The sequence below is a fragment of the Ictalurus punctatus genome, chromosome 13 (assembly GCF_001660625.3).
Source record: "Ictalurus punctatus breed USDA103 chromosome 13, Coco_2.0, whole genome shotgun sequence".
NCBI classification, from domain to species: Eukaryota; Metazoa; Chordata; class Actinopteri; order Siluriformes; family Ictaluridae; genus Ictalurus; species Ictalurus punctatus.
In genome coordinates, this window is record NC_030428.2 from 23,359,257 (window position 1) to 23,378,812 (window position 19,556).

A 19,556-nucleotide genomic window follows, 5' to 3' on the forward strand; every position below is an offset into this window, starting at 1 on the left:
ATATTTTATTAATTTCTTTATTCAGTAATTATTACATTTCTTATTTCTTAATTAATTATATATATATATATATATATATATATATATATATATATATATATATATATATATATATTTTTTTTTTTTTTTTTTAAATAACAACCCGTAATTGTTCTGCTAGAGTTAATTCAGTATAAGCATGTCCATAAAAAGGCTCCAACATCTGCATGATTTTGTTATATTGTTATTTATAAGTAAAACAATTGAAAGTAATTTACCTCGAAAGATAATAGGCTGCTAAGAGAACTGTAGTATGGAGTAGACGCAGGACTCGGGTGTTTTTTTCGAGAGATCTCTCAGGGCTAAAGGGGTGGAGGTGCAGGCCTCCTAGTTAGGTTAGGGGATGATTTTTCTTGCTCGCACCGCTTTTGGAGGCGTTTTCTGCTACAATATGTAGCACTACGGGCTGCAATTTCACCCTCCGCTGCACACTTACCCCACAGCTACATTTTTTTTTCTCGGAGACCCCCCTCCTCCTCTCCTGTCTTTCCCCACTTGCCCTTGTGCTCTACTCGTTTTTTTCCTCTTTCCGTACTAAAATGAAGTGTCGGTGTTTTTGTGCGAAGAAAATCTCGACCGGATTGTAAACAGATATAGTGAATCAACGCTTTGTTTACTCCGGTCAGCCTGCACTGAGCGGCGCGTGAACCTCGCGCTGTGCCGTTTAACCCCGTTATTAGGCAATTACACCGGCCCGGGTCCTCTTAAAGCACTGTTTATATTAGCATACGCTTCGAGACTGCTCCCGGTAGATGGATATTGTTCTTTTCTCTGTGTGATTTCCATGCAACAAGAACTTAATGATAATATTAAATATATTTTTTCGTTTACTAGACCTACAATTTGGCAACAAAAAAAATACCCAAATGTTGCCATCATTTCAACCGAACGAATGCGACTGAATGGGAAGGAGATGAATAAGGCAGGGCAAAAGAAAAGCAAAATGTAATGTGCGTGATGTAAAACGTGAGAACTAATTTCATAAGGGCCTCGCAGACTGACAGCAAGTGATCCATCTTCAGTCGCACGCTGCCTCTTTTCCTCTCAGCCGCTTTCCTCGGAGGGATTGAAAGAAAGAGCACGAAAAAAAAAAAAAAAAAAAACAAAAAAAACAAGAGCTCTCTGAGCACCACATGGGTACAGCATATGACTATACAGCATGTTCCACATCCCAGCAGATGAGGTGGGTTCCTGTCAGCCTCATGATGCACATGGAGAAAAGTTTTATTTCAGGGAGAAGGATGTCCTCCAGTTTCCACGCTCTGCTTGCCTGAGATGTGCTATAGGGACAAAAAAAAAACAACAACATATGTACTACCATACTAAATAGCTGTGTCAAAACTGTACTCTGTACTCTGGTAACTATAGAAACCACTGGTGACGTACTATTTGGACATAGGCCCACTACTGCAGGATGCGTCTTTTAGACGTGACCCGTGTTCCCAAAGCGCATGCGCATCCAAGGAATTTTTACGCACATCTTTGTACATATCAAGAAAATGTTTTGCGACAGTATTCCACAGTTTTTTTTGTAGGAATTATGAAAGCAAACGAATAAATAAATAGCCTAAATAAATAAATAAACAAACAAACAGTCCTGAACGGTACCCAGTCTGTCTCCTATTTCATTGTGGATATTTGGATGTTATACCAAACACTCATTCATTGGATTTTGTGTTGTATTTAGCGTATGACAGGCTGTAAAATTAGCACAACAGCGTTACACCAAATCGGTGCTGTTCAGGTTTAATTGCATTTGAGTGACTATGTCAAATTGAATCACAAACCAATCAGGATCAGTTGTTTGTAACGCAGTGGCTGTGTAGTGAAAAGTAATATACTACATTAATTTGATACACTAATACAATATTGTTTGAAATATATATTTAACGACAAAACCAGCATTGTTGCTGTTATTATTATTATTATTATTATTATTATTATTATTATTATTATTATTATTCCAACATTAATACCAGGTTCGTCTTCGAAATTAATAAATAAAATAAAAAACTTTTGTTAATTAGCCTACAATACATGAAATATTAATCAACGTTATGGATTTTCTTCTTCATCATTTGAAACATTTTGTGCGCCTAATAGCCAAACTACATAGCTATAGCTTGTTTATACAGAATAAATAGTCTGTCTTTGAAAAGCGTGTGTATGTAGGGGGAAAGCGTGTGGATGGGAAGAGTATGAAATGGTTGGAGGGCTGAACAGATGGAGAGTTTCCCTTCCGCCCTGCGCGAGCTTTTCATTTCGACATAATTAATTAGATCATTACAACTGCTTCCCATTGATCTTACCATTAAGAGCCTAAATTAAAAGGTGAATCTTTTTTTTTTTTTTTTTTTTTTTTTTTTTTTTTTTAGATGTGTAATAATTAGCAAAAAGCCTAGCGAACTGGTAGTGTTCATTTAATATTGGTGCTTAGTTTGTACGCATATCATGTGCTCGTTGCTATTAAAGTTTGCATTAACTATGCCGTTTTTAATACTTTAATGTGTATATTTTAAAGACCTTAAATAAAGGAAAATCTGTCATACCTGAACATTTAGAGTTACTGTCTTCTTCAGATCTCATTGTACATGATATTCAGTGTTTAAGTGTTACAACTCCAGCGCTCATATTTCAGATAATAAAATTAATATTGCAGAAATCTGCTTCTTTGAGTAGAGTCGTAAAACAGAACATCCTAGAAAACGTAAATTAGGATAAGTATCTAAACGAGCATGTTTCACAGGAGAGCTGGCAGCTGGAACTGAATGGTGGGCCGATATGGTAGCACCTTAAACACACACACACACACACACACACACACACACACACACACACACACACACACAGATATATATATATCTGTGTGTGTGTGTGTGTGTGTGTGTGTGTGTGTGTTTAAGGTGCTACCATATATATATATATATATATATATATATATATATATATATAGAGAGAGAGAGAGAGAGAGAGAGAGAGAGAGAGAGAGAGAGAGAGATATGATGATGATGATGATGATGATAAAAATTTGCCAGAATTAACAGCTTATAATAATAATAAAAATAATAATAATAATAATAATGAGCAGGAGGATGGTATTTCACTCTCAGGATATAAGGTTCTCAGATAATGTGCCTTGGTGAAAACTTTTAAAATGCATTGGCGAAGTGTTTCCCTAAAGAAAGGGTTCTGAGTTATATACTCATCTGAAGTTCAGAACCTTTAGTTATCCAAGAAAAAAAAACTTTAAGGTACTCTTAAAGGGGTCTTTTTTTCTATAAATGTACAGTAGTTATTTTTATTCAGTATGATTGGTGTTATTTTTGCCATCACAATGCTTTCTACTCCTGCAGTGTGGTCAGGAATCATCATTCATCTTTAATCTTTAGTTAGTTGATGCTTTAAGCTCTGTTGGCCAGGCTTGTTCTGTGATATAGACACAAACACGAATAGGCTGTGCTGCCTCTGGTTGTTACATGTTTTAAATGCTATTTTACTTTACATTTCCCACACTCACCACCTCATTTCCTTTACACCTGTACAAGAAGGCCATTGAGTGTAATTTAAGAGGGCAAAGTGAAACAGCAATGTTTGTACAGTTTGCACAATATAAGTTTTGTTTTCTGAATCTTTTAAATTGTGTCCTATTGTGGTGGTGTGAGCCAGTGTATCATACACAGGTTCTGTATGGTGTTCAAAACTGTGTGTGTGTGTGTGTGTGTGTGTGTGTGTGTGTGTGTGTGTGTGTGTGTGTGTGTGTGTGTGTGTGTGTGTGTGTGTGTGTGTCAGCATGTGCCCTGAAATAAACTTGTGCCTGGACAGTGGACAGGAAACAGCTTTCCTTCATATTGCAGCAATATGGGAATCAGGCCTCCTGTTCCCTGAGATTTGAATCTACAGATTCCTCACTGTGTTTTGCCCTCTGGCATATTAGACCACCTCAGTTTGTCTATAGTTATGCTAATAGACTGATCATAAGTCAGCCTTTTGGGTCCCGATCTCTTGTTCATGAGATCCCTCCTGGCTACGGGCTGCCTATAATGAGTATGGGTAAGCATATAAAGAGCTCTGCACCAATATGAGTGAACTTGGATGATAATGTAAAAGGGGACTGGGTTTCCTACTTGGGATGGTTTTGTTGGTGTATGTCTGTATTTGATCAGTGAATCTTTGGGGGTTTATGTACATACTGTATGAGAGATCCAGAGAAATATAAGAGAAGAAATGTTGAAACATCATACAGCCATAAAGCATTCTTCTTATACTAGTCTGTGATCACTCTCAGATAATGTTTGCTGTCACTTTCAGTGCTGTAATGATCACTGAACCCGTAACCTTCATCTCTGGGAAACTATTGTAGACCTGTGCTATCTCTCTCTCTCTCTCTCTCTCTCTCTCTCTCTCTCTCTCTCTCTCTCTCTCTCTCGCTCTCAGTTTTCTTTGTATATTATTATTATTATTATTATTATTATTATTATTATTATTATTATTATTATTATTATTATTGATACTTAGTGTGTCATTGCCCTCAGAGCTACTGCAGATCAAAATAAATAATCACATTTATTTCACATAGACAGTTTGCTTTCTTGATATATATATATATATCCTTTGGAAATTTCTATATTTTTAATAAAGAAATGTCTCTTACAAGAAAATATAAACGGGTGCTGTGAATCTCCAGGACACGCACACGATGTCCAGTTTGTATGTGAGTGCCAGGTTTTAATGTTTTTAAATTAGCAATGGTTTCATTACCGAATGATTATGGTGTCATATGGTGCTATCATCTACCAGACCATTCACTGAAAATGAAAGAGAAGCTGCAGGTTTAGAGGTTCAGACAGTGACAAAACTCAGAAATTGTAGAAATTTGAACATTTGTAGCCCATTTTATGCAATTAAAAATTTTTAAATTTGTTTTTTAAAAGGAATGAACATTTTAATAATTACATTGTAATAGGACAATGTGTGAGCATCTATAAACATCTATGTGTTATTACTATTATTATTATTATTTTTATTTTTCACTTTGTGATCATTGGAAAAAGAAACAAGAGACTGTGTTCAGCAGGAATTTGAAACAGAAAGAGTTTACAAAATATTTTTGATGTATGCTGACATAAATATGCTCAAATCAGAAAAGTTAAATGTCAGAAAACATTTGACCTTGAAAAATCTCCCGAATCCCAACCTTTACCTTTGTAATGAGTCTGAAGCTCTTATAAACACATGCGACTATAACTTGTGAAACTACACCGATCAAAACTGTATTCTAAAAACATAAGCCCCGCCCATATAACCAAAACGACCACCATATCATCTTCATATCACCAGTCATCTCCTGATCTCCTGAACACCCTGTGTTAAGGCTTTAACTCAGTAAGGCAATGATTTCGATGATTTATGATTTTGTTTCATTTTCTGTTGTGTAGCAGGTTCATCCATGCAATGACACAGATGACAAAACCAACCAAGTTGTACTTTTCACTGTACAAACATATACATAATTAACAAGTGGCTCTCTGTCCCAGTGATCAGAATAATTGTGTAGGTTTTTGTCAAAACTGAGACAGTTATGTCCATGTAGCCAGTAGAGGTGGCCATACACACAGAGGCTGGATTTAACTAACATGAAGTTGAGCATATATAAAAATAAATAAATAAATACATAAATAAATATCAGGGGACAACATGCTTGGATTTAATCTGATTCATAAAGATATAAAATAATGTTCTAATGACCTCACATCTTATGTTAACCTTGCATTTTAATGCATCTGTCCATAATTATAATTTGAGTTGGGTGAATTGTTATGAATTTGCAAGTGTGTGACCATGATGCCAAACTGCTGTAACCGCCAACTCAATGCAGTTTGTAATTTTTGTGCCTTCGGCTTCACATAAAGTGAATTGCAATTGCATCGAACATATCAGCAATGCTTCTCGTTCCCTCAAACTAATTCTGAGGCCATAAAAATATAATCAGGAGCCTGAAACAAAGAAACGAGTCCAATCCACTGGATGACTATACAGATTTAAAATCATCCAAAAGATTATTATGGGTCTAGAAACACTGTTAAAAACTGCAAACTGCACCTTTAACACCGCTGTGTATTAGTTGCACTTATATTTGGTATATATTTATATTATACGGCAATGAAGACAGTGTCAATCTAATGATTCCTATATAATAAGGTATTAGGATCACAGCTAAAGGCAACATTGGGTGAAAACAATATAAAACAAGCATACATTTGGTCTTCTGCAGAAAATATAGAGCTTGGAAGCTGGCAAAAGTCTTTGGTATATTTATATTCTTTGGTGTAAGTGTTATTTTTTAAATCTTCCTAGGGGTAAGATTTGCCTTAAAAACATCTCATTGAAAATTACAGGTTATGGCCCTGACTATTTGAGCACTCAGGACCCTACATATATATCTTAGCAATTGAAAATATTCAGAAAACAAACCAAGCATTTTTTCAATCATGATTATCTGGCATACTTGCATCCATGAAGTGAAGAGATAAGAGTAAAGTGGAGTCAAGATCGAAGATATGAACCATAATGAGGTAAGTGTAGCGACTGTATGTTTCACCAAAATAGCTAAATGCCTACTAAGTAGCTAACCTTTACCAGCAAGCCAATGCAGCGTAGCCAAATTAGCTAGTTAAGCTGCACATATACTAAACATTTTGTGTTAAAATCACTGTAGAACAGCGTTCACCAACCCTCTTCATTGAGATCTACCAGCTAACCATCATGCATGGTTTCATCTACAACCAAAATCTAACACACCTGCATTAGTCGATCATGAACTTCTTAAGCCAATGATTAGATGGTCAGGTGTGTACAATAATGGTTGGAGCTAAAGTCTTTAGGAAGATCTCCAGGAACAGGGTTGGTGACCACTGCTGTAGAACCTTGCTAGCAAAGAGTAAAGCATATTTTTTTTATTTGTTAGACAATTCTGAAAGTGTCAGTTTCCTTGGCAATCACAGATGCTTCAACTTTGGCCTAATTACATAAAAATCTCTATTTTCGTATTTGAACACACCAGTTTTCTATAACCCGTAATTTCCCTTTTTGTATTTTCAAAAACAAATTTTTATGTATTTTTAAAAACAAATCTTACTCCCAGGAAGTCCAAACTGAAGGGAAAAAATTGACAAAAATAAAAATGTATTAAATAAACTTAATTATCTAAAAATATGCTAAATTTGTATTTAATACTTTTGTCAACTTCCATTCCATATCACCATGGATAGAAGAGAATTGCTCCAGAGTCTCAAGAGTATGTATGTAACTGTCATGATCTCAACAGTCTCTGTTCGGAATCAACCTGGATGACCTTTTGTAGTTGTATCTGTTTTGGTCTTCACTGGTGTGTTGTCATTGGTTAATTCCCTTATTGTGCTTACCTCTGTCTAGTGTTCTCCTCATTAGTTTATATATATTTGAACCTTCTATGTTTACTTTGTAGTTGCAAAGGATTGTCAGGCTCTTTATCGTGCACTCAAACCCGAGTTGTATTTCCTATTTTACTAATTCTTTGTTTTCATTTTCTAATTGAAATGAAATCGAATTAATTTCTACAAACATAGGCTGACATAGTTGAATTAGAAACAGCATCTAAATGTACAGAACCATTTCTACAATAAGATATATTGCAAAGCTTGGATAATAGCCATAATAGGCAATGATAAAATTTAAAAAAAAAGGGATAAATTGCAGATACTGTGAAATGCACACACACCCATACACACGCATGCATGCACACACGCGCACACACACCATGGTGAACTCCTTTTCTATGCAGAGACTGAGATAAAGTATAAAAATGCATCTTCCTTTTCTGATGCCCTGATCTGCAGGTCATTTTGTGCATATTTGGGTCGGACATATTGCTGAGACCTGACAACCTTGCCTACAGAACAGTTTGAACTGTTCAGAACAGACATAGGATGCAGACATTGCATGCATTACTTATTCAAAGATGGAGTTTGAGGGTGTTTGATATTTTAAAGAGAAACCCTCTGCTTTTATGATGCATTATAAGATATTCCATCTGACCCCACAGGGCTTTAAATTTATCTCTGTCCCACTGAAACCTTAGATCTGTGTGTGTGTGTGTGTGTGTGTGTGTGTGTGTGTGTGTGTGTGTGTGTGTGTGTGTGTGTGTGTGTGTGTGTGTGTGTGTGTGTGTGTGTGTGTGTGTGTTTAAGAGAGCAAAACAGAGCTAGTACAGACAAAAAAACCCAGAAAACAATTCCAGAAAAATACAGGCTTCTTATTTCAATTTTAAATAATAAAATTCACAGATTAATAGATTATAGATCAAATCTATACCTAGACAATTATTTCCCATCAATTATTTTACACAAAATAAAATAAAAGCATATGCTTAAAGTTTCAGCGTGAAGAGTTCCTCGGGACTCTGTCCAGGCCTACAGAGAGTAGCAGTGTGCACTCACGACTGCTCGAGTGTGTGAAGTGTGCAGGATTTGAAGAATAGGCATCATCTCTCTGCAGCAGCACCCACATCCCTCACATCCAGCGTTGTGTCTGTGCCTCTAAAGTGAGATCGATGTCTCTCTCTCAGACCAGAAAAACGCCAGGAACAGCTTTAGTATTCAGTCTGGACCTCCTTAAAACAAATGGCACAACTCTTGTCAGGAACTGGAGAGGTGAACATCATATACACCTGCTTGATTTTAAACTTATTTTGTTTTTTGCCATAAGAAAATTAACCAGAGAAGTACACAAGATGGTGGGTTTTATCACATGCTGATAGACATTGATGCTGGAGACATTGATGAGATTTATAATCCAATTGACACGCCAATTGTGAAATTTACTATGCTTTTCATTGTACTTTCCATTTCACAAGGCCTGAAAAAAAAACTTTGCAGTTTTTTAAAGGCATTGTTCAGATATTATGCATTATGAGTGTGATGTTAACAGTTATTAATTTAAGCCTAATTAACTTGAAATATACTGTACATTTATAGACAATTGGAATCTGCTGAAAATGTACATAAAATGTATACCGTTTGTCACTTGAGAAGTGGTGAGATTAGATTAGGATATTTTCGTATTTCCTTCCATTTAATATGTCTGAAGAAAAGATCAGTCCTCTGTCCCACTCCTAACCCTAATCTTAAACTCTAACTTTTAATATGAAAGGAGTTGAAAGCAAATTGTTTTAAATTTGCAGTGTAGAGCCATGTTGGTTACATGAATAAAATAATCAATTATTGTAAATGTTAATTATTAAACTGAGCTGTGATTGGCACTATTTGTAGTGGATGCTGGACATCTTTATTGTTTTCTTCTTTTTTGTGCTTAATCTACAGAGTAGGTAAATATAAGTGTGGTGTGGTTTACATTAGCTGTTGTGGTTTTATGTTTAAGCATATTGCATTTAGCTAAAAAAAAAAAAAAAAAAATTCTAAGTATGTGAATATTGCCTTGTTTGTTTGCTATTTTGTTTTGTGCATTAGTGCTACATTCTTATTATTATTGCTTGGCAGGTCCAATGATTGATATTGCTCTATTAGGTCCTATATTAATGTGTTTGAATGTTAAAACCCTTGTTTCATTGTAAATAAATAATGGGGATTGTAATGGTGTTACTGCTTTACTGACTTCAATAAGAATTCATATTTCTTAATGCTGTGCATTGTATTAACACTGACATAACAGAGTATCAAGTTCAGTCCTATTACTGTACATTTCTGTTAAAACTTTGTTTTACACTATTTCTGAAAGAATAAACAAATGAATAAAATTAATCAAAAGTTTTGCAAGGCAATAAATGCCAGAAAGACTCTCTCATTAACATTTATTATGAAATGTAAATGGCTTTAATGTTTAATAAGACAAATTTAATGAATAAGTAAATGCTGAAGAAATAAAACACTGCTTATAATAAAAGTTTCTAAAGTGTTGCCTTTTTAAATGAGCTTTGCAACTTAAAAGGAAGTACTGAGAAAAACCTTGTAGCTGTAAATGGTAAAGTTGGAAGGAAAAATGTATTACATACAACACTTGTACTTTTCATATATAAAGGTACAAGTGCTAGTCTGCTCACTCTTTTCATATTGATATGAAATTCTCATTAAATTGGGCAGAGGTAGCTCAGTGTTTAAGACTAATCGGAAGGTCATGGGTTCAAACCCAAGCACCACCAAGCTGCCACTGTTGGGCCCTTGAGCAAGGCCCTTAACCCTCAACTGAGATGTATACATGAAATAAAATGTAAGTCAGTCTGGATAGGGATAACTGTTGCAGAGACAAAAATTTAGATATGAATAGAGAAACATGTTGTAAGTCAAGGTCAAATGCATATCACAATTTCATGTTGATCTTTCAATCTCTGAAAGCACAGTACACACATTTATCTATATATCAGAGGGAGACAAAGGAGGAGTCGTTGAGAAAAGCGTGTGTGTGAGAGAGACACCCAGATTGATTGATAAGTCAGTAATGTTCAGCAGGTGAAGGTTCTATTCAGAATAAATGACATATTGTTGCTTTTTTCTCCTCACTAGAAAATAGTAAATCTCATGAATTATTACATCATGTCAATCCATACTCTTTCCTACAATGGTTTGGCTATTTCCATACATTTTTCATAACGCTTATCCTATACAGGGTCACAAAGGAATCTGGAACCTATCCCAGGGAAATCAGGGTACAAGGTGGGGAACACCCTGGATGGGGTGCCAACCCATCGCAGAGCACAATCAAACATTCATATACTAAATGGCAGTCTACAACGCATGTCTTTGGACTGGGGGAGGAAACAGGAGTACCCAGAGGAAACCCACACAGGGCGGAGGTGGGATCCAAACCCCCACCCCAGAAGTTCGAGGCAAACGTGTTAACCACTAAGGTACTGTGCCCCACGTTTGGCTATTTTGTTTTTGTGATATAGCATAGGCTTTCTAATAAATACCAACTATTAATAGAAAACATGTTGTTCTTAAGGGTACAGCAGAACATACCATGCAGTTTATAACCACTGTAGGGTGTTATAATTCTGTTCAAAGAGAACTGATTTCATGTATTGTAGGTTTAGGATAAAGGGCAATGGTGTCAGACATGTTTGCTTTAATAAATCATTTGAAATGAAAACAAATTTGGGAGTACATTCAGTCATAGAATAGCGTTAAGTCAATAAGTCAATAAGGCATTTCCAATGTGCCATTTCAATGAATAAATCTCTGTGCTGAGTGCTTTGAGTTAATTCTATTTTTGCTTATAAATCCATAAACCCTTGTTATTTTATTTAGGGTAGCCCAGTCTCACAAAAAAAAAAAAAAAAAAATCCCTGGAAGTTTGTTATTGTTGTTGCTGTTGTTGTTAAAATGTTTAAAAGTTTTATGTAAATGTTCTGAATGTTGAACATTTTGTACAATTTAAGTTACTTGTTGATTGGAGAAGGGATATTCAGCTTTTTAACAACAGTTTGCATGTATTAGTATGAAAAGTTATGACGGTTAAACTAAGGGGCGAAGTTAGCTTTTGGACCTTCATCTAATTGTTCATAATTATATACATTTCTCATGAAATACTGCTAGCATGTTGCTTTTTTATTATTATTATTGCCTGTTTAAGTGTTGCTAGCCTGGCTCACCTGGCAGGTGAGCTGTTGGTGAGATGTCCATTAAACTGGATTAAATATACTAGTTTGTGCTGAATGTGTTAAAGACAATCAAAGCATCTGAACAGCCGGAATAAGCTTGCAGTAAACTACTGCATCTATCCACTAGGTGGACAATTTGATTTGGTCTTTCATAAATTAGGCCTAATTAAATAAGTAAAATGAATATTGGTTGTAGTGTCAGTTGGTTGATTATTATTTCAGGATCAGTATGGGATTTTTTTTGGTACTGCAGGTTGGATTGTGCCTGTCAGCGTCCCATGATGTCATTGAGATGGGAGTAGGACAATGATGTCTGCATCGCTTTGTCTTTTCGTTTTCTGAGTCACAGGAGAGCAATAATGAATATGGATGCAGTTACTCAGTAATGAGAGTCGTAGGGAATGGCTCCACAGTCATTTTAAACTCCATTTCTCTCTCCATTCTTTCTTATGATCAATTAAAATGTAATGGACAACCTGCTGTGTTTTGTCTGAGGACAGTGTACACCTGTATTTCTGTAACATGCAGGCGAAAATCCAACACAGGCTATCATTATGCATTTAATATGTATATTTTGTATGTTGATAATAACAATAATAACAATACTTATAAGATATACAGTATAATGATCTTGGTTATAGATTGGGTTAGATTTTAAATTCACTACATCATTTTGAAATGCAAAACAGTATGGTAATACCTTAAAAAAAGCATTTTCTACTACAGATGAGTGAGCAGTTAAACGAACAACCAAGACAAAGTGTCTTAGTAAGGTGTTAGTTTGCTAGACACAGCCTCAATACTCATCAGCATAGATTCTCTGGAGCTGTACTCAAGCGATGAACACCGTTCCCTCAGGTGGTGTTTTGGCGGTGGAGAGCTTTTTCTAACACGTCACTCCAAAATCTCCAATAAGTGTTCAATTGGGTTTGAGATCTGGTGAGTATGAAGGCCATAGCATATGAGTTACTTCATTTCCATCCACATCAAACCATTTAGTCATCCTGGAAATCATACTTTTCATTTGTCACATGTTTGTATTATGATAATGCCAGAATCAGACACGCTGGGGTCATATATCTGACCAAGATAATAAGCCCTAGAAATGAACAGGTGAGCGTGCAGTGTGCCTGAAATGCAAAACTTCATATTAATACATAAATATGTATTGTAAAAAAAAAAAACAATTATAGAAATCATACGAAAAGCTTTATTATTTATATTATTAAGAACTAATGACAGAGTTACATGGTGTCCATTATATAGAGTGCTGATTGAAGTAAAGCAATTACAGATGGACATTATTACACTATTGATAGGGTTATTAACAAGATGGCTATATAAACCTGTTTGTAGATTCATAGATTCAATTGACTGACAATAACATACAATCACAGATGCCATTTTAACTCTTTGAACTTTTTGCATTTTAATTCTCGACACTATTATTAATCTAGATTCACTGTCATTTTGTCCTGTACGTTATTTGGTTGTAATAGTGCTTTCATCAACTGTAATTTTACAATCATTTCAGAATTAGATTTAACAATTACTCAATACAGCTTAACACAGCTTTACCAGTGATAACTGTGTTTACGTAAAATTGACATTACCTTGATACATGCTATATCCTGGCACAGTTTGTGCTACCTTTTTACTTCAAGCCGGAGAAACAGAAAGTTTTTTCCTGATTCAGCAAAATATGATTGCAAATACTGTGTCAGCTCGATAAGTGACAGTGAGCGCTAACATTGAGCTTTGCTTCACACTCCATTTCCCCTCTCTGCCTTTCACTGATACTGACTAATTATATCGAAATTTATGCCACTGCTTTTAAAACCGCACTAAAAAATATTATCTGATTGGAGGCATTCTTTGATTAATGACTCTCTGCTCGGAGGCTTAATGCAGGCATTAGATTTTAAATCACAGCAGATCTTTGGGTGCTGTATGAAGGCTACACCTCTCTCCATTTTTGCAGCGATGGCAGAAATCTCTGGTATGGGTATTAAGGAACTGAAGTGATGCTCTTATACTGATCCTATCTATCTGATCATTTGATGGAAATTCATATGCGTAATGTACATTTTGTAATGATAAGGTGGTATTGTGTTGAGGGTTTTGTGCACTGCAATATATCACTGACTAAAATGTTTATACCTTAAAGTACTAGTAGGAATGTCAACTATTAAATAATGCACAGAAAGATTAGCTGGTATCTTCTCTTTTTTTCTCAAATTATATAGGACGGAGATATATTTAGCTCATCCTGAGAGAAAACAAAAAGAGAAAAGGCATAAAGAGGCACTTGTAAAGCTTAACAAGCAATGCATTTGTTTCCCTTTGCTATGTCATTCAGCACAAAAGCCCATCAATGTTCAAGACTACATCATGACAGGTGAGGAATATATGAAGACAAATGATATCACGCTAAAAGCAACTTAATTACAAATTTTTAATTTTCTGTACATGGTCGTTTTATAGCTAGTGGATCATGTGCAAGGAGCTAATTACGAGTGGTTCGCAGAGAAAAAAAAATAATATAATAACTCCTCATTTTCAAGGATAATGGAAGAGAAATGTTCAGAATTAATGGCACTATTTATCTTTTTTAAATTTCCATCTTTCTCTGCTGATGGCTCTGCTCCCAAAGGAAAATATTCATAAAACAACGAAATTGAAGCCTTAACTTAATAGGTTATTAAAAATGTTCTTGTGTATGGCACTCTCTCCTTTGGAGCAGCTGTACATTTAAATTGAATTCGTGGCGTTTACAGAGTCACATACACTTGCGTCCTTTATTTATTTAATTACTTAATGATGTTACACTAGAGGGGCATTGATGCATCTCTGTCAGGTGTTTGCTATTCAGATGTAACGGCGAGTCAGAGTCAGATTATCAGGATGGTGAGGTTCAGCATCTGGCAGAACTGACAGCGCTGCAGTTTTCAGACATGTACCTGTATATCCATTAGCTAACCTCTGTGTCCATGTGCTTGTTTCTATTATTATGCGCTCTATCACTATTCCACCACAGGCGTGAGTGTCATACACCTGTCACTCTCTGCCTAATGAGAATGTGGAGCACTACCGGCATATAAGCTATGGACTTCACATCAGTAGGAGGCAATTTTTTAAAGAGCTGAAATAACTATATTTAGCTGCTCTGAGCGGCTTTTCGTTCAAGGTTGCGGGGTAAATCTGTCCATTCCACTGAAGCCTATGATAGTTTTACAGACTCCTCTGTGCTTATGATGGGTCCGTGCAGCTAATCATAAACACGTCTCTGTTATTGGGTGCTAACGATGACACATTTCTTATTTGGCCTTCAAGGACACCGCACTGAGCTTCACTACATTAGCAACACCAATGTGCAACGATTATTTCAAGACAGTTTGAAAACACTGGGGTGGTAAAAAGATTTATGCTTCAGTTTAAATCGGTTATAGTTCTGTCTGCCTCAAATATGAAGCATAAAAATATGCATATAAAATGGACTGCTTTGTAGCAAAGAGTGTAATGATTAGAACAATAATAAAACAATTTCATCAATTAACATAAGTGAGTCAAAGAAGGAAAAGTTACATTTATGACACATAAAACTGGTGTTGAAGGCTGACTGAAACATTTATTTCATCATAATTTACAATGTTTTCGCTCACTTTTACTTTAATACAATTTTTGTCCGCTGAAAACTTTTTCACATTGAGCAGATATTAAATACAATGTTGTCAGAATGTCTAGGAAAAAAAACACTGTCGTTCAAAGTTGTGATCTTATTTACAGTTTTCTCTACTGTTGCGTTCTGGTCTCTTGTCGATTTTAAGATTAATAACATTTTCTTTGGCCATTTCAGGGAAAAAAAAAAAGTCTGCTGTGCAAATTTATCATTTTTAAGACAGTGCCTATATGCTGAATTCCCCCCCAAGGATTCTCCCCTCCTCTTTTCAATTTCTGCTTAGAAATTCTGCATGGAGAAAAGCTTAAAGTAGAACATATTGGGGTGCTCAGATGCGCCTGACCTGTTTATGCGAGGGGAAGTTGATAGGCTGTTGAATTCCCCTGCGGCTTGCGGCTCAGTAAGGGGGGCTATCCTTTAAACGGACTCTCTGATACTTCCACATAATACAAGGAATAACTCAGACAACAGGACTGAATATTTCATTTGTTATCCATATTCCTTGTGGGCAAAAATGATAGGGAAATGTAAAAACAGAGATTGGAGCCTCTGGAGTGGGAACGTTTGAGATGCTGTTTTGCTGTCTATAGACTGAGTGGATGCTGAACCCCCTGCCTAAACTACATCCATCTTGTAGGCAGCTGGGATCAGTGCTCTTAATGCTGCCATGTGTTAGCTCACTCTGTCTGAACTTTGTGCTGCTCGTTTTATACACCGAGGTTCATTGTATGATTGTGTTCTATAAATGCTTTCATTATAGAATGAAAATTAGAAATGCTTATGTTACACTTTAACCAAAATGCAACCGTCGTTGACTTTAAAATAAAATTTTACAGAAAATCAGAAGTATTGCTTTGTAGGGTTAATTTGTAAAAATTGTAAAATTGTAGTAGTAGTAGTAGTAGTAGTAGTAGTAAAATTGTTGTAGTAGTAGTAGTAGTAGTAGTAGCAGCAAAATTGTAGTAGTAGTAGTAAAATTGTAGTAGTAGTAATAGTAGCAGTAAAATTGTAATAGTAATAGTAGTAAAATTGTAGTAGTAGTAGTAAAAGAAGTAATAGCAGAAAAATTGTAGTAGTAGTAGTAGTAGTAGTAGTAAAACTGCTGTAGTAGTAGTAATAGGAGTAGTATTGATGGTGGTGGTGAAGGAGTCAGAGTGAGAGATTTTCTGTTAAAACACTCATAAATTGTGTTTGAGGTAAGTTAAAATTCAGATAATTAATATTAGTTCACACACAGAACACAGAATTCTGAAAGAACCTGACTGGTCCAGGTTCTGTGCTATATATATATATATATATATATATATATATATATATATATATATATATATATATATATATATATATATTCTGCTACTTATAGCTCACAGCTTACAGAACCACTGTATTTATGAAGTCAACTCATCTTTCTTTGTTATCAGGAGTAAAAATGTATCCATACCAAATCTTTTTGCCACTTCAACAACAGTAAATAACCAATTTCAACATCAGTCCAGTGTTAAGTTTCATGAGGAGCACTGCAAGAGCCTCCACTGAGTAAACTCACCTTTCAAGTGATGATTATGAAAATGCAGCATCACATGCTCACATCGGAAACCATCATCCCAATCCCGTCTTTCCCAACACTTCTCACTGAGGTAAACTTGGCTGCTGTCACCCAGTCGTCCGTGCTTTGGGCTCGTTCATTACTCTGTGTTAACCTGCTTCTTAACCAGCCATTGAAAATTTTAGCTCCTTTCATCTCTCTCTCTTTCTCTCATTTCTTCCTTGCCTATTTTGCACTAATTTCCCTCCATCTGCCTGTGCATCTGTTTGATGGCCGGCAAAAGGATGTGAAATATTGCTCACAGAAAAGAAAAGTCAGCTTTTCTTCTTATGTTTTGGTTCACTCCGTCTTTTTTCCCCCTACTCTGTTTCCTCTTTTCACTTCCTGCTATTGTGCTCGATTCAGGGGGGTTTTGATTTGCACTGTGAGCTTAAGCCTCTTTTACAGGCTAATTCTACATGTAAACCTGTGTGCTGGTGTGAGTGTGTCTAAGGGAAGACAGAAATTGCAATAGAAAAGGAGGTATGGGTGAATGAGGAGAGTGCGGTGGGGAAGAGTAGGTAATATCCTTTCCATGTCTGACCGTTTGACCAATAAGCGAAGTCAACAAGGTGGCACAAAAGATCAGAAAGATGTTATTGTAATAATCGGACAAAAGCCTAGGGTGCTCTTAGAATTACACAACTGAGAAAAGACAGTGACCCCCACCACAATACCACCACCTTCCCAAATCCAAAGTTTCCTTCCCTATCCACTCTTTGAGGAAGGACAATAGGGGAAAATGGGTGGGGATGTGGGAGGCCCTTCTGTCCCCATCAGTGCCTGCATGGATTACACATTCCTTTCCAGGACCAGGGTTGCTGGGCAGTCTGGGCGCCCATGGAGTTTTACTCTGTTCTATCGTGGAACCCTTTATATTGCTTGCTTGCTCTCTCTCTCTCTCTCTCTCTCTCTCTCTCTCTCTCTCTCTCTCTCTCTCTCTCTCTCTCTCTCTCTCTCTCTCTCCCTCTCTCTCTATCGCTTTGCTCATGTACATAAAGAACCTGTATGTTGTCGGAAATGAAAACACGATTGAAGCAGGCATTGTAGTTTGTGTTTAGTATTTAATTTGGTAAATATATGATCGTTACAATTTATATCACATACAGTACATTTCAGTTTTGAATTTTAAAATAAAAAGTAGCTGCTATGTTTAAACCAAAACACTCAATGCCATAAGCAGGGAATTACTTCGAATTTAATGGATAATACAGTATTCACGTTAAGTAATGCTTGGGCCGTATATTAAATAAGAAAGTACTTAAAAAAAGTATTTAAAAAAGAAAGAAAGAAAAAGAAAATAATAATGTAGAGTGGCTCTCAAAAAAATCTTAAAATTATAAATCAAAGATACAAATACATGGAATCATATTATTAAATATAAAATCAAATGAAATTTGCATAATTTTTTCACCATCCCCTCATTTCACACTTTTGACTGCTGTAAGACTCCTAATTCTTCTCAGCAATGAACTTTCAGCCCTTCATTATATGATATTGGTACATTTTAGCAGCATAAACAATAAACTCTGTGTATCTATATACCTTTTAAAAGCCCTACAAGTGATTTAATGGACCGTTAACAGTTTTTAGCTTCTTTAAAGGATTCTATAGTGAAATGCTTGACTTTATGATACTACAATCCCGAACAATCCTTAAGGTTCTATGTGCTCTGTGAAACAGGGAATAAAGCCATACAAATTATAGAGCTGTGTTAGGGCCATGGACAATTGAACTAGCAGACCATTTTTGAAATCTTGCATGTCAATTGCAAAGTTATGAGCAGTTAAGCTTAGGGCTAGAGGCAGTAGGTAGCTAATAGTTATACTTCTGCTTATATTACAGGCCATTCTAGTGAAAATTGCTCCTTATTGTAGCAACAAATGCTTTGTGAGCTTGTGTTGTCAGCCCTGGGGTTATGAGTAAAGCATTTAAAAGATTTTATTTTCTCATGAACAAGCTTCTTAAATACAGCTTCGGCAAAAAATTGGACATGAGCTTTATCTTTCTCTAAATTTGCATTTCCATGTCTACGTTTAGGAAGAACAGACACTGCACAAAGCTCTTTTTTTTAATCTCTCTTAGGTTTCTAATTGATCACTGTCTGAGCTTTAACACAAAGACTGTTGTAAGGTAATTTATAGTGTGTAATAGGTACTGATGGACTTTTAGTGCAGTTCTTACCTTGTGAATTTTTGTCCATTTTCCATAACTGCCTGTAGTGATATTTGAGTTGCTGAGGCTGCTCATCAGCACACTGTTTTCCCTGGGAGCTTTTTTCCTCTCCCCATGGGGACTGCTTTAGATAACTCACCACATTACATGCTTATGTTTCCTTCCTTAGTGCTGCTACATTCTCTCTCTCTCTCTCTCTCTCTCTCTCTCTCTCTCTCTCTCTCTCTCTCTCTCTCTCTCTCTCTCAGTTTTATATTAGTGATCAGTGAAAGACGCCTCCGGCAATCCCTGCGCAAATAAAAGCTGACATGGTCTTTTACTCAAATCTTCTCCCCTCTCTCGGCCTGTGTGCCCCCTCCAGAGATTACCCCTGTAACAACAATTATTCCAAATGTCAATGCTTCCTGCCCAGAGGGCCTCAGGCAAAC

At 36.0% G+C, this 19,556-nt stretch overlaps 1 long non-coding RNA gene across 1 annotated transcript; it reads right to left on the minus strand.

Moving 5' to 3' along the window:
- Positions 1-8,485: 8,485 nt before the first annotated feature.
- Positions 8,486-17,213, minus strand: LOC108273512 (uncharacterized). The gene is made up of 2 exons (XR_001814313.3): positions 16,915-17,213; positions 8,486-8,686 (listed from the first exon to the last, which is right to left on the minus strand). It is a non-coding gene; the product is annotated as an uncharacterized LOC108273512 (long non-coding RNA).
- Between the last annotated feature and the right edge of the window lie 2,343 nt (positions 17,214-19,556).